This window comes from Dasypus novemcinctus, chromosome X (genome assembly GCF_030445035.2).
Source record: "Dasypus novemcinctus isolate mDasNov1 chromosome X, mDasNov1.1.hap2, whole genome shotgun sequence".
In the NCBI taxonomy this organism is placed as follows: domain Eukaryota; kingdom Metazoa; phylum Chordata; class Mammalia; order Cingulata; family Dasypodidae; genus Dasypus; species Dasypus novemcinctus.
Window position 1 is genome coordinate 34,379,697 of NC_080704.1, and position 13,294 is coordinate 34,392,990.

A 13,294-nucleotide genomic window follows, 5' to 3' on the forward strand; every position below is an offset into this window, starting at 1 on the left:
AGCAAGTAAAAGCTACTGTACAGAAATATCCCTACCTATATATCTCAAATTATGCTTCAAAATGTTAACAGTGGTCATGATTGATGAATGATATCACAGGTGACTTTATATTTCTTCTTTATATTTTCCTATATTTTCCAAATATTCTGCAATTAGTATTACCTTTATAATCCAAAAAAAGACATTGCATTTTTTATCCCCTCCCCCCCCCCCCCCTTGCAGCTTTTTCTGTACTGTCTACTCTCTGTGTCCATTTGCTGTGCGCTCTTCTGCATTTTTGCTCGTCTCCCTTTTTTGTTGCATCACCTTGCTGAGTTGGCTCTCAATGGCACTTGCGGGCCAGGTAGTGCTCCATGGCACCTGGGCGAGCCCGCCTTCACAAAGAGGCCCCAGGAGGTGAACCCAGGGCCTCCCATATGGTAGACAGGAGCCCAACTGATTGAGCCACAGTCACTTCCCAAAAGACATTGCATTTTAAAAGGTGGAAGTAATTAGCAGTTTCAAAGACCAGAAAAAAATGGTTTGGTTACATAAGATTGGAAAAAGGATATTAGATTTCACAATTAGGTCACTATGTATCTTAAGGAAAATAGCTTCAGTAGAGGAAAGAGAATGGCAGATTTCAGAACTCAAGGAATAAAACCGAGATGAAAAGTCCAAGAAAGCAAGTTTTGCTATGCTTTTGGATGATCTGAAAGTGGAGGAATAGAGAGGAGCTGGATCCCCATGCCAGTCTAAGGGGCTTTTAAAATTAAAATGGTGAATAAGCACATGAAAAGACACTCAATATCAGTAGCAAAGAGGAAAGTGCAAAATCAAAATCGCAAGGTGATACTACTTCACATCCACTAGAATGGTTATTACTTTTTTTAAAAAATGAAAAATAACATGATTGTGAAGATGCATGTGAAGGAATAGGAACCTTCGTGACTTGTTGGTGGGAATGAAAATGGTGCAACCATTGTGGAGAACAGTTGGTGGTTCCTCAGAAAGTTTAACATGGAATTTCCATAGGATGCAGCAATCCCACTTCTTGGTACATACCAAAAACAGTTGAAAACAGGAACTTGAGCAGGTATGTGTACATTTGTTCATAGCAGCATTAGTCACATTAGTCAAGAGGTGGAAGCAACACAAGTGACTATCAACAGATGAATGGATAAGCACAATGTGGTATATACATACAATGGGATATTATTCAGTCATAAAAAGAAATGAAGTTCTGATGCATGCTACAATATGGATGAAACTCAAAGACTTCATATTGAGTGAAATAAGCTAGACACAAAAGGAGAAATGTTGTATGATCTCACTTACATGAAATAATTAGAATATGAAAATTCAAAGAGACAGATAATAAATTACAGGGTACCCGGAACAGAGGTGGTAGAGGAGAAAGGGAAGTTAATGTTTAATAGGTACAAAGTTTCTCTTTGGGATGATGGAAAAGGTTTGGCAATGGATGATGGTGATGGTAGCACAATATTGAGAATATAATTAACAGCACTGACATATATGTGAAAGTGGTAAAAATGGAAAATGTTATGTTTTTAATATGTTACCACAATAATTTTTTTTTAAGTAAAGGTGTTCATGGGCTGAGGAAAGGAGCTGATAAAGAGGTTGAGGAAGAGATGACTGATAAAGCAAGGACAGAGTAGATATGGAAAGGCCTGGGCAGTCCTTGATCCAATAAGGGACTTCATTGCCACCTTCTAGAATGAAGGGGAAAAAAATGTAAACCAATGAATATAGATAAGTGTACAGAGATAGTGAGTGATACCTCCCGAATGACCTGTTTTTCCAGTGATATGAAGGCAAGGTCATTTTCTGAGAATGAAATCAGCAGTTGTTGGAGGAAGGAAGAACTTGGGGTAAATTCTGAAGTTTTGAAACAGTTGTTGAAAAGAATGGAAGAGAGAGATGACCAAAACCAAGTAAAACAACTGGAGGGGTATGCTGGGAACCCAACCAAATTTGGAAACCACACATTGTGCAGAGCCAGGGTGTGTGAATATTTTAAAATTTTCTCTGACAGAGTGAGGCTACAAGGTGGGAATAAGGAGGTGAGAAAAATAAAAGATAAGCTTCCTGGGCTCATTCATTCTGCACCAGGCCTGCCAGTCACCGGCACTCTCCTTCAGCTGGCTGTGGCTGCTGCCACCAGCATTGTGGACTCCATCACAGAGACCACATCAGTCATACAGATCTGCTGGATTTTGCAGCCAAATGATGCCAACATTGTTGCAATATCCACAGAGGGATTATTCTGAAAATGTTTGAGGGGGCCGGGGCCATAATCAGCACCCAGCACTGTAACAGCCAGAACAGGGAGGGCTGTGTGCTTGTCCTGGCTGAGGTGAAGTGAACGGACTTCCTGTCACCCATGTGCATCAGAGAGGTAGCACATTTCAATGCAAAGATCACCAAGATCTCCAAGAACTCCGTGGAATTCCAGGACAATGCAATATATAAAAACATCCTCACAGTTACCAAAAAACTGACCTCGCAGTATCTGCCCCTATAGTTGAAGAACATGGACAAGGTCCTGGAGGTGATTCCTGTTGTGTACTCCTGTCAGGAGCAGAAGGAGTTAAGTTGGAAGCAGTAGGAAGTCCAGAACCTGGAATGCATGGACTCCAAGTGGAGGAATAGGGACATTGGCCAGTCTATCCTTAACACAGGACATAATACTATCAGCCACAGAAAGTCTAGCTTGATCCACATGGCAGGGCCTTCCAACTGTACCCTGCATGGCTTCATGCATGAAGGTGTCACCATGAAGCTCATGGACGAGGTAGTTGGCACTGCAAGACTCACATAGTCATGGCTTCTGTGGTGGCCACTAATTTTCACAAGATCAGAAAAGGGTGATGGTAACCATTTCTGGACACTTGACCTTCAGGAGCAATAAGTCCATGGACGTCAAAGTCTTGATGAACACTGACCCATGGTGGACATCGTGCAGAAATGATATCAACCACCAGGGCCTCCTTTATCTATGTGTCCTTGAGACAGGAGAACAAGTCATTGCCCATGCCCTAGCTTGTGCCCAAGACAGAGGACTAGAAGAAGCGCTGTGAGGAAGACAATGAGCTGTACCGGCAGATGAAGGCAAAGCAACAGGGCCAGATGGAACCACAGCCCTAGGCACTCTCCAGCCCCTGAGGCTTCTAGCAGCCCATGATAACAGGACCAGAAGTGTTCATTTACTCAGAGGTTACCCCCTTGGTCAAAAACCCAATTTACTTTGAGAACTGGTGTCATGTGAAGTTTGCCTAATGAGTATTAACCCACTAATACAGGTGAAAGAAAAGTAGCATAGTACAGAACCCAACTACTGCCCCAGAATGAAAAAAGGAAGATTCAGAGTGAGATATAGGTAAAATCTTCAAGTAATGACAATAGGTAACATCACTGCATGTTTTCTACACGCCAAGGTGAACAAAAATGGGAAGATACTTTCTGGTAGCCTTTTAAAAAAGAGAGCTACTTTTCTCTTACTTGCCTACCACTGCCAACAACCATGGTATGACTCTTTATTAGAACCTTTGCATGATCTCAGATGGTGGTTTCAACACTGACTACACTTCAGAATTGCCTGGAGAGCACTTAAAAACTATTGATACCCAGGCCTTGACCCAGGTTGATTAAATCAGAATCTCTGAGAGTGGGTCCCAGATGTAGCCATTTATTTATTTATTCATTCATTCATTTATGAAGTTGTGAGTTTACAGAACAATCATGCATAAAATACAGGTTTTTCATATACCACCCTACTCTTAACACCTTGTATTACAATTGATAAAAACACATTTTAAAATTGTAATATTAACAATAGTCCATGATTTAACTTAGGGTTCACTGTTTGCCTAGTGCAATTCCATGAATTTAAAAAAAAATTTATTCTATTACCATATATACAACCTAGCATTTCTCCTTATATAACAACACTCAGAAATATATTTCAGTGCTGTTAATTACATTCAAAATATTGTGCTGTCATCACCACCATCCATGACCAAAACTTTCCATCATCCCAAGTAGAAACTATATACACTTTAAGTCTTAACTCCCTATTTCCTATCCTCACTCTGTTCCCTGGTAACCTATTATTCTAGATTATGACTCTTTGGGTTTGCTTATTCTGATTATTTCTACTGGTGAGATTATACAACATTTGTCCTTTTGTATCTGGCCTATTTCATTCAACATGATATCTTCAAGGTTCAGCCATGTTGTGCATGTATCAGAACTTCATTCTGACAGCTCAGGAGTTTGGCACCCTGACAGTGGGCCCTACTTTGGAATTTATGTTCCCCAGTGTGACAGAGTTGGACTCATTTGTGGTTTCCCTACACATGACTCTTCTGCCCTTTGTATTTGAACCTACAGTTAGTACTAGAGTTGATAGGTATATGTCCAAGAAACTGAAGTCTTTGGGCAGTCCAGGTGTCAGTTGGGCCCTAAATCTAAACAGAGTTGCAACACCTACTGTCCAGTTCATTGGACTTGCCTAGAACAGGTAACAATGAGATAATGATGGACAATGACCATCTCAAGGAACAGAGAGAGTCTACAACTGCAAGCAAGATAGTCCCATCCATCTATCGCACAGGACAGTTAGAGGTGGAGTGGACATCACCATCCCAGGATCCTCAGGATTGGGGAATGAACGATGAACTAGAGTAGACTTACTGTTATTCTACTATAGAACCATTGTGATTCTAGCAATGGAAGAACTTTTATCATTGATGTGGAGGCAGTGGCCATTGGAGGTACTGAGGGGAGGGAGAGGGAAAAATAGGTGTAATATGGGGGCATTTTCAGGACTTGGGAATTGTTCTGAATGACATTGCAATGACAGATACAGGCCATTACATATTTTGTGATAACTTACAAAATTGTGTGGGGCAGTATAAACTCTGATGTAAACTGTATTCCATGCTTAGTGGCAATAATGTTCCAATAAGTGTTCATTAATTGTAACAAATGTACCACACTATTGAAGGATGTTGTTAATGTGGGAAAGTATGGGAGGGGAGGGAGTGGGGCATATGAGAATCCTCTATATTTTTTATGTAACATTTATGTAATCTGAATTATCTTTTTATAAATTTTTTTAAAAGTATAAAAAAGAACATTCTGATACATTTTACATTCCTACTGGCAATGAATGAGTGTCCCTATTTCTCCTCATCTTCTCCAACACTTGTAATTTTTGTTTGTTTAATAGTAGTCATTTCAGTGGGTATGAAATGGTATTGTATTGTGATTTTAGTTTGCATTTCCCTGATGGCTAATGATATTCACCATCTTTTCATGTGCTTTTTGGTCATTAGTATATCTTCTTTGGAGAGATGCCTATTCGAGTCTTTTGCCTATTTTTGCCCATTTTTAAACTGGGTTAATTGTCTTTTCTTGTTAAGTTGAAGGATATCTTCACACACTGTGGATATTAAACCTTTACCAGATATGTGGTTTCCAAATATTTTCCCCCATTAAATCATTTTGGTAAGGGCCCATCCTACTCCAGTATGACCTCATTTTTTTTCTCTTTTTTTGGTCTTTATTTATTTTTTTAATATTACATTTAAAAAAATATGAGGTCCCCATATACCCCCCAACCCCCTCACCCCACTCCTCCCCCCATAACAACAATCTCTTCCATCATCATGAGACATTCATTGCATTTGGTGAATACATCTCTGAGCACCGCTGCACCTCATGGTCAATAGTCCACATCATAGCCCACACTCTCCCACATTCCACCCAGTGGGCCATGGCAGGACCTACAATGTCCAGCAATTGTCCCTGCAGCACCACCCAGGACAACTCTAAGTCCCGAAAACACCCCCACATCTCATCTCTTCCTCCCACTCCCTACCCCCAGAAGCCACCATGGCCACTTTCTCCACACCAATGCCACATTTTCTTTGATTACTAATCACAATAGTTCATGAATAGAATATCAGTAAGTCCACTCTAATCCATACTCTATTCCTCCATCCTGTGGACCTTAGAATGCTTGTGCCCACTCCACATCTCTATCAAGACGGGGCTTAGATTCCACATGGATGCTGGATGCAGTTCTCCTGCTTTCAGTTGTAGGCACTCTTGGCTCCCTGGTGTGGTGGTTGACCTTCTTTACCTCCATGTTAGCTGAGTGGGGTAAGTCCAATAAACCAGAGTGTAGGAGTTGCAAGTCTGTTGAGGCTCAGGATCTGGCTTTCATATGGTTAGTCCAGAGATTCAGGTCCCCTGGGTATACATTAAACCCCAGCACCACCTACAGTTCCAGTAAAAGTAAAAGGAGAGACTTGTGGATAAAGATCACATCTAAGTCCAGCTCCATCACACAAAAACACAAACTCCAAAGTAGGGCCAACTGAGATGGCACCAAACTCCATCTGCGATGACCATAGAACCTGTGGGTCTCTGTAGCCCTCAGCAGAACCAATACCTGGGGTTGTATCTACTTTATCTGTCTCTGGGACTCTGCTCAGGTGTGCAAAAGGGCAACCCCTCTGATAACCTCCTGGCTCTTTTTGGAGACTCATTTTAACTTGCCTAATTTCATCTGTAATGCCCCTGTTTCCTAAAAAAGTCACATTCTAAGGTACTCGGGATTAGGACTTCAACATATCTTTTTCGGGGGGTAAAATTCAATTCATAACAGTAGTTATCAATAAAATATATATCAAACAAAAGAAACTAAGGCTCAGAGAGATTGAATAATTGCCCAACATCATATAAATGGTAAGTTACTAACCAGACCGTCTGACTCTCAATTCCACCTCTTATAATCGCCATGACAATCTTGTAAGATATTACCAGCATCACTGAGTGAAGAATCTAAAGTTCAGAGAGTTAGACAATTAGTCTGCATCTCAAAGCTAATTCATTGGTGATGGAGTCATAATCTGCATAAACCCAACTTCTGTTTGCTTTCAGTTCACAACACTGTTGTCCTGAAGGTGGAAAAATAGATGATATGGGTGGTATACATATAGCATGTATAAAAATTTGCCTATTGCTGATAAGGAATATACTCTTACACAAAATCAGACAAACTGGTTACAAAATAATATGCACGTTACAACTTGTGTACAAGTTGAAACCATATGTGTGTGTGGTCTGTTTCCTCACATAAGCATTAAATATCTTTGGAAGAGTCAATAAGAAACAGAGAATACTGACTGCCTCTGGGGATTTGAACAGGATGTCTAAGGAACAGAGAGAGAAGAGACAATTTCACAACAGATCATTTGAGTCATCTAAATTTTGAAATATTGGAATGTATTAATCATTAAATATACATTAAAACGTTTGAAATCAAACTACAATCAAACGTAGGGCTTCCCAGAGCTTCCCATAGGCAGGACTTGGAGTTAAAGCATTCAACATTTTCAGGGACCAAATTTTATCCGTTAACATTGCATAAGCTTTTCTTTTCCTTGTGTTTCAGGTTCTTTATCTTATAATGAAAATAAAATATATTGTAGCTGCTTCTTGGCATTTTTGGAAGGGCAATGGCATGATGGGTGAGTATGAAAAGTTATGATTTTTATGATTAAAAGTGCTTCTCCAATATGGAATATCACTAGAATATGATCTTACTCTCTTTCCTCTTCTTTCTTTTCTTTCCTAATCAAATTTATCCACTGAATTTCTTTTTTTTTTTTAATTTATTTTATTTTATTTTTTTAATATTTATTTATTATTATTATTTTTTAATTACATTAAAAAATATATATATATGAGGTCCCATTCAACCCCACCGCCCCCGCCCCCCACTCCCCCCACAGCAACACTCTCTCCCATCATCGTGATACATCCATTGCACCTGGTAACTTCATCTCTGAGCATCACTGCACCCCATAGTCAATGGTCCACATCATAGCCCAGACTCTCTCACGTTCCATCCAGTGGGCCCTGGGGGGATCTACAGTGTCCCGTAATTGTCCGTGAAGCACTATCCAGGACAACTCCACGTCCCGAAAACGCCTCCACATCTCATCTCTTCCTCCCGTTCCCCACACCCAGCAGCCCCCATGGCTACCGTTCCCACACCCATTTCACATTTCCTCTGTGGACATTGGATTGGTTGTGTCCATTGCACACCTATGTCAAGTGAGGGCTTAGATTCCACATGGGTACTGGATGCACTCTTCCCGCTTCTAGTTGTAGACACTCTAGGCTCCATGTTGTGGTGGTTGACCTTCTTCAACTCCATGTTAGCTGAGTGGAGTAAGTCCATTAAGTCAAAGTGTAGGAGCTGAAGTCTGTTGAGGCTCTGGGCCTGGGTGTCATATTATCAGTCCAGAGATTCAAATCCCCTACATATATCTTAAACTCAGCACCAACTACAATTCCAATAAAGTAGCATGCAAGTCTTGTGAAAAGAGATCCCCTCTGAGTCCATTTCCATCACGCAGAAACACCAGCTCCAAAGAAGGGCCATCTGTCATGGCAGTGAACCCCTTCTGCCATGACCATAGAACCCGTGGGTCTCTTTATCCCTCAAAAGAACCAATACCTGGGGTTGTATCTACCTTATCTGTCTCTTAGACTCTGTTCAGTTGTACATAGGGGTATTCCTTCTGACAACCTCCAGACTCTTTTTTAGAGACTCACAGCCTTATAATCTCATTTCTCCTTTCCATTTCCCCCTTACATTAGGTCAAACCGCTTCCCGAAGTCATGTTATTATATGTAGACAGGTATATTCTGCTGTTCCGCATTGAATCTTTAATTCAAGGTCATTTTCTAGTTGCTTCTTCAGCTGGTATGTGGTAGTGATCCCTCGGTGCCAGGGAGGCTCATCCCCGGGTGTCGTGTCCCACGCTGGGGGGAATGCATCACATCTACACGCTGAGTTTGGCTGTGAGAGTGGCCACATTTGAGTAACATGAAGGCTGTCAGGAGGAAACCCCCAGGCACAATGCTACTCTAGGCCTTGTTCTTATTGCAGGTGCATAGGCTCAAAAGTGTAGCCATTAGTATCAAGAGCCCACTGTTGGGCCCTCCTTCCTTCCTGGTTCTTGCCGTTGCACCTGGAGGATTGCCGCTGCTCTCCCAGGGCCCACAACAGTGACCCCCCGGCCAGGAGCCCAGTACCCCCCCAGCTGTTGTTTTTAATTGTTTCCACTATGAGTGTATATAGACATTACCATATACCCTGGGCATATGCCCTGTATAACTCCCTGTCAACCATATATATCCTGTCAATAACATCCCATATCAGTATTCCTCCGCTGCCATTGTTGAACCACTCTGTGATCCAAAACTTCCCGTAAAGTGAATCCCAACATAATGTCAGCTTCAGAAGAGTCTTAGATCACCAAAATTCATATATACAATATACAGTATTTCCCCAGATCCATCATAAAACCTTTTCCCTTCCACAGCAATAATCTTTTAACTTATTCATATCATATTTCCTGAAACTGATGTACAGATTCCGAAACTATAGTTTTCAAACAAGGTAACATTTGTGCTTACTATGTGGTCCATACTTTAGGTTGTACAGTTTTCTAAATTTTTTAGTTATCCTATGTTTTGTCTTATGGTTTTCATTATTAGTCTGTCGTCCCCTATATGTTTTTGGTGTAATATTAGCTGTTTTATATTCATCCTCGTGTACTCTCACATAACTCCTCTTTTGCCCCCTTATTTACCTTTGTTCTATCCATTGCACGTCCATTTTCCCCTCCCCTTAGGGCCCACAACGCCTGCCAATCTAATGCCCTGGGAGCCGTCCTTTCTCACGAGAGATACAGTTCTCTCTATTCGACGGCATTAGTCTTCCCCAGGATATGGGTCCACCCCACCCAATGGTAGAACCCACCTTGGCAAAATGAGCCTTCAGCTATTCCCTCCGGAGTCCGTCCCGCATCAGACCATACCCCCTGAGCGTCCTAACCAGGTGACCCTCCTATTTATACTTTGATACGTTTTACTCAACATTTAGTTCTCAACGAACTTCTGGCACTCTCCCATGTTTGTATGTTGCCCCTCCCTCCCACCTATTTCTTGGACCATATTACCCCTCTTCCCATCCCCAGCCCCCCTCAAACCCAGAAAACCCCACCCGAAGGTAACCCCTTGCCCCCATTTTGTCCCTTCTTTGTGCTCATACTTACCCCCAGCTCATCACAGATTCCACCCCTACAGACATTAACTCACATCCTTCCTCCACCCCCCGATTTCCAGTAAGCCACTTTTCCAGACTCTAGCTCTCTGAGGCAGTTAACTTACTTCATATCATTGAGGTCATATAGTATTTGTCCTTCAATGCCTGGGTTGCTTCACTTAACATAAGATTCTCAAGGTTCATCCATGTTATCACGTGCGATTGTAGTGTATTGGTTCTTACAGCTGAGTAGTATTCCATTGTGTGTATATACCACATTTTATTAATCCACTCATCTGTTGATGGACTTTTGGATTGATTCCAACTTTTGGCGATGGTGAACAATGCTGCTATGAACATTGGTGTACATATATCGGTTTGTGTCCTTGTTTTCAGATCTGATGGGTATATACCCAGCAGTGGTATTGCTGGGTCATATGGCAAGTCTATGGATAATTTTTTGAGAAACTGCCAAACTGTCCTCCAGAATGGTTGGACCCTTCTGCATTCCCACCAGCAATGGATGAGTGTTCCCCTTTCTTCACATCCTCTCCAGCATTTATATTCTACTGTTTTTTTCATGGCTGCCAATCTTATGGGAGTAAGATGGTATCTCATTGTAGTTTTGATTTGCATTTCCCTGATAGCTAAGGATTTCGAGCATTTTTTCATGTGCTTTTTAGCCATTTGTATTTCTTCTTTGGAGAAGTGTCTGTTTAAATCTTTTTCCCATTTTTTAAATGGGTTGTTTATCTTTTTGTTTTCGAGATCTGTGAGTTCTTTATATATGCAAGTTATAAGTCTCTTATCAGATATATGGTTGCCAAATATTTTCTCCCATTGTGTGGGTTCCCTTTTTACTTTCTTGACAAACTCCTTTGAGGTGCAGAAGGCTTTAATTTTGAGGTAGTCCCATTTATCTATTTGTTCTTTTGCTGCTCATGCTTTTGGTGTGATATTCATGAAGCCATTTCCTATTACAAGGTCCTGTAGATGTTTCCCTACACTGTTTTCTAAGGTCTTTATGGTCTTGGCTCTTATATTTAGGTCTTTGATCCATCTAGAGTTGATCTTTGTATAAGGTGTGAGATGGTAATCCTCTTTCATTCTTCTACATATGGCTATCCAGTTCTCCAGGCACCATTTGTTGAATAGGCCATTCTCTCCCAGTTGAGAGGGTTTGGTGGCTTTATCGAATATTATATGGCTATATACATGAGGTTCTATATCTGAACTTTCAATTCAATTCCATTGGTCTGTGTGTCTCTCCTTATGCCAGTACCATGCTGTTTTCACTACTGTAGCTTTGTAGTATGTTTTGAAGTCAGGAAGTGTGATTCCTCCTATTTCGTTTTTCTTTTTCAATATGTCTTTGGCTATTCGGGGCCTCTTTTTATTCCAAATAAATTTCATAGTTAGTTTTTCTAGTTCCTTAAAGAAGGCTGTGTTGATTTTTATTGGGATTGCATTGAATGTGTAGATCAGTTTTGGTAGGATAGACATCTTAATAATATTCAGTCTTCCTATCCGTGAACAGGGAATATTCTTCCATTTATTTAGGTCTTCTTTGATTTCCTTGAACAATCTTGTATAGTTCTCGATGTATAAGTTTTTTCCTCTAGTTAAATTTATTCCTAAGTATTTGATTTTTTTATTTACTATTGTGAATGGTATTTGTTTCTTGATTTCCTCCTGATCTTGCTCATTATTGGTGTATAGAAATGCTACTGATTTTTGCGCATTGATCTTATAACCTGCGACTTTGCTAAACTCATTTATGAGTTCTAGGAGTTTTGTTGAAGATCTCTCAGGGTTTTCTATATATATAGGATCATGTCATCTGCAAATAATGAAATTTTGACTTCTTCCCTTCCAATTTGAATGCCTTTTATAACTGGTTCTTGTCTCAGTGCTCGAGCCAGTACTTCCAAGACAATGTTAAATAGGAGCGGAGACAATGGGCATCCTTGTCTTGTTCCTGATTTTAGAGGGAAGGATTTCAGGACTTCGCCATTGTAAACAATGTTGGCTTTAGGTTTTTCATATATACTCTTTATCATGTTCAAAAAGTTTCCTTGTATTCCGATCTTTTGGAGTGTTTTTATCAGGAAGGGGTGCTGTATTTTGTCAAATGCCTTTTCTGCATCTATAGATATAATCATGTGGTTTTTTTCTCTCAATCTGTTTATATGGTGTATTACATTGATTGATTTTCTTATGTTGAACCATCCTTGCATACCTGGGATAAATCCCACTTGGTCATGGTGTATAATTCGTTTAATGTGTTGTTGAATACGATTAGCAAGTATTTTGTTAAGTATTTTTGCGTCTAGGTTCATTAGAGAAATTGGTCTGTAATTTTCCTTTCTTGTGGTGTCTTTGTTTGGCTTTGGTACTAGGGTAATGTTGGCATCATAGAAGGAATTAGGCAGTGTTCCTTCTGTTTCGATTTTTTGGAATAGTTTCAACAGGATTGGTGTCAGTTCTTTCCGGAATGTTTTGTAGAATTCACCTGTGAAGCCGTCTGGCCCTGGGCTCTTCTTAGTTGGGAGATTTTTAATGACTGATTCTATCTCTTTGCTTGTGATTGGTTTGTTAAGATCATCAATTTCTTCTTTCGTCAGTATGGGCTGCTTATGTATTTCTAGGAATTTGTCCATTTCCTCTAAATTGTCATTTTTGTTGGAATATAGGTTTTCAAAGTATCCTCTTATGATAGTCTTTATTTCTGTGAGGTCAGTGGTGATATCGCCTTTCTCATTTCTTATTTTGTGTATTTGCATCTTTTCTCTTTTTTTCTTTGTTAGTCTCGCTAAAGGTTTGTCAATTTTGTTGATCTTCTCAAAAAACCAGCTCTTGGTCTTGTTTATTTTTTCAAGTGCTTTCTTATTTTCTATTTCATTTAGTTCTGCTCTTATCTTTGTTATTTCCTTCCTTCTTCTTCCTGTTGGGTTACTTTGTTGTTGTTTTTCTAATTCCTTCAAATGTGCAGTTAATTCTTCAATTTCTGCTCTTTCTTCTTTTTTGATATATGAATTTATGGCTATAAATTTCCCTCTCAGTACCGCTTTTGCTGCATCCCATAAATTTTGGTATGTTGTGTTATCATTATCATTTGTTTCAAGGTAGTCATTGATTTCTTTTGAGATTTCCTCTTTG

The 13,294-nt window shown here is 40.1% G+C and overlaps 1 pseudogene; it reads left to right on the plus strand.

Moving 5' to 3' along the window:
- The first annotated feature begins 1,790 nt into the window (after positions 1-1,790).
- LOC101415074 (cytosolic acyl coenzyme A thioester hydrolase pseudogene) lies at positions 1,791-3,150 on the plus strand (annotated as a pseudogene).
- Positions 3,151-13,294: the final 10,144 nt, after the last annotated feature.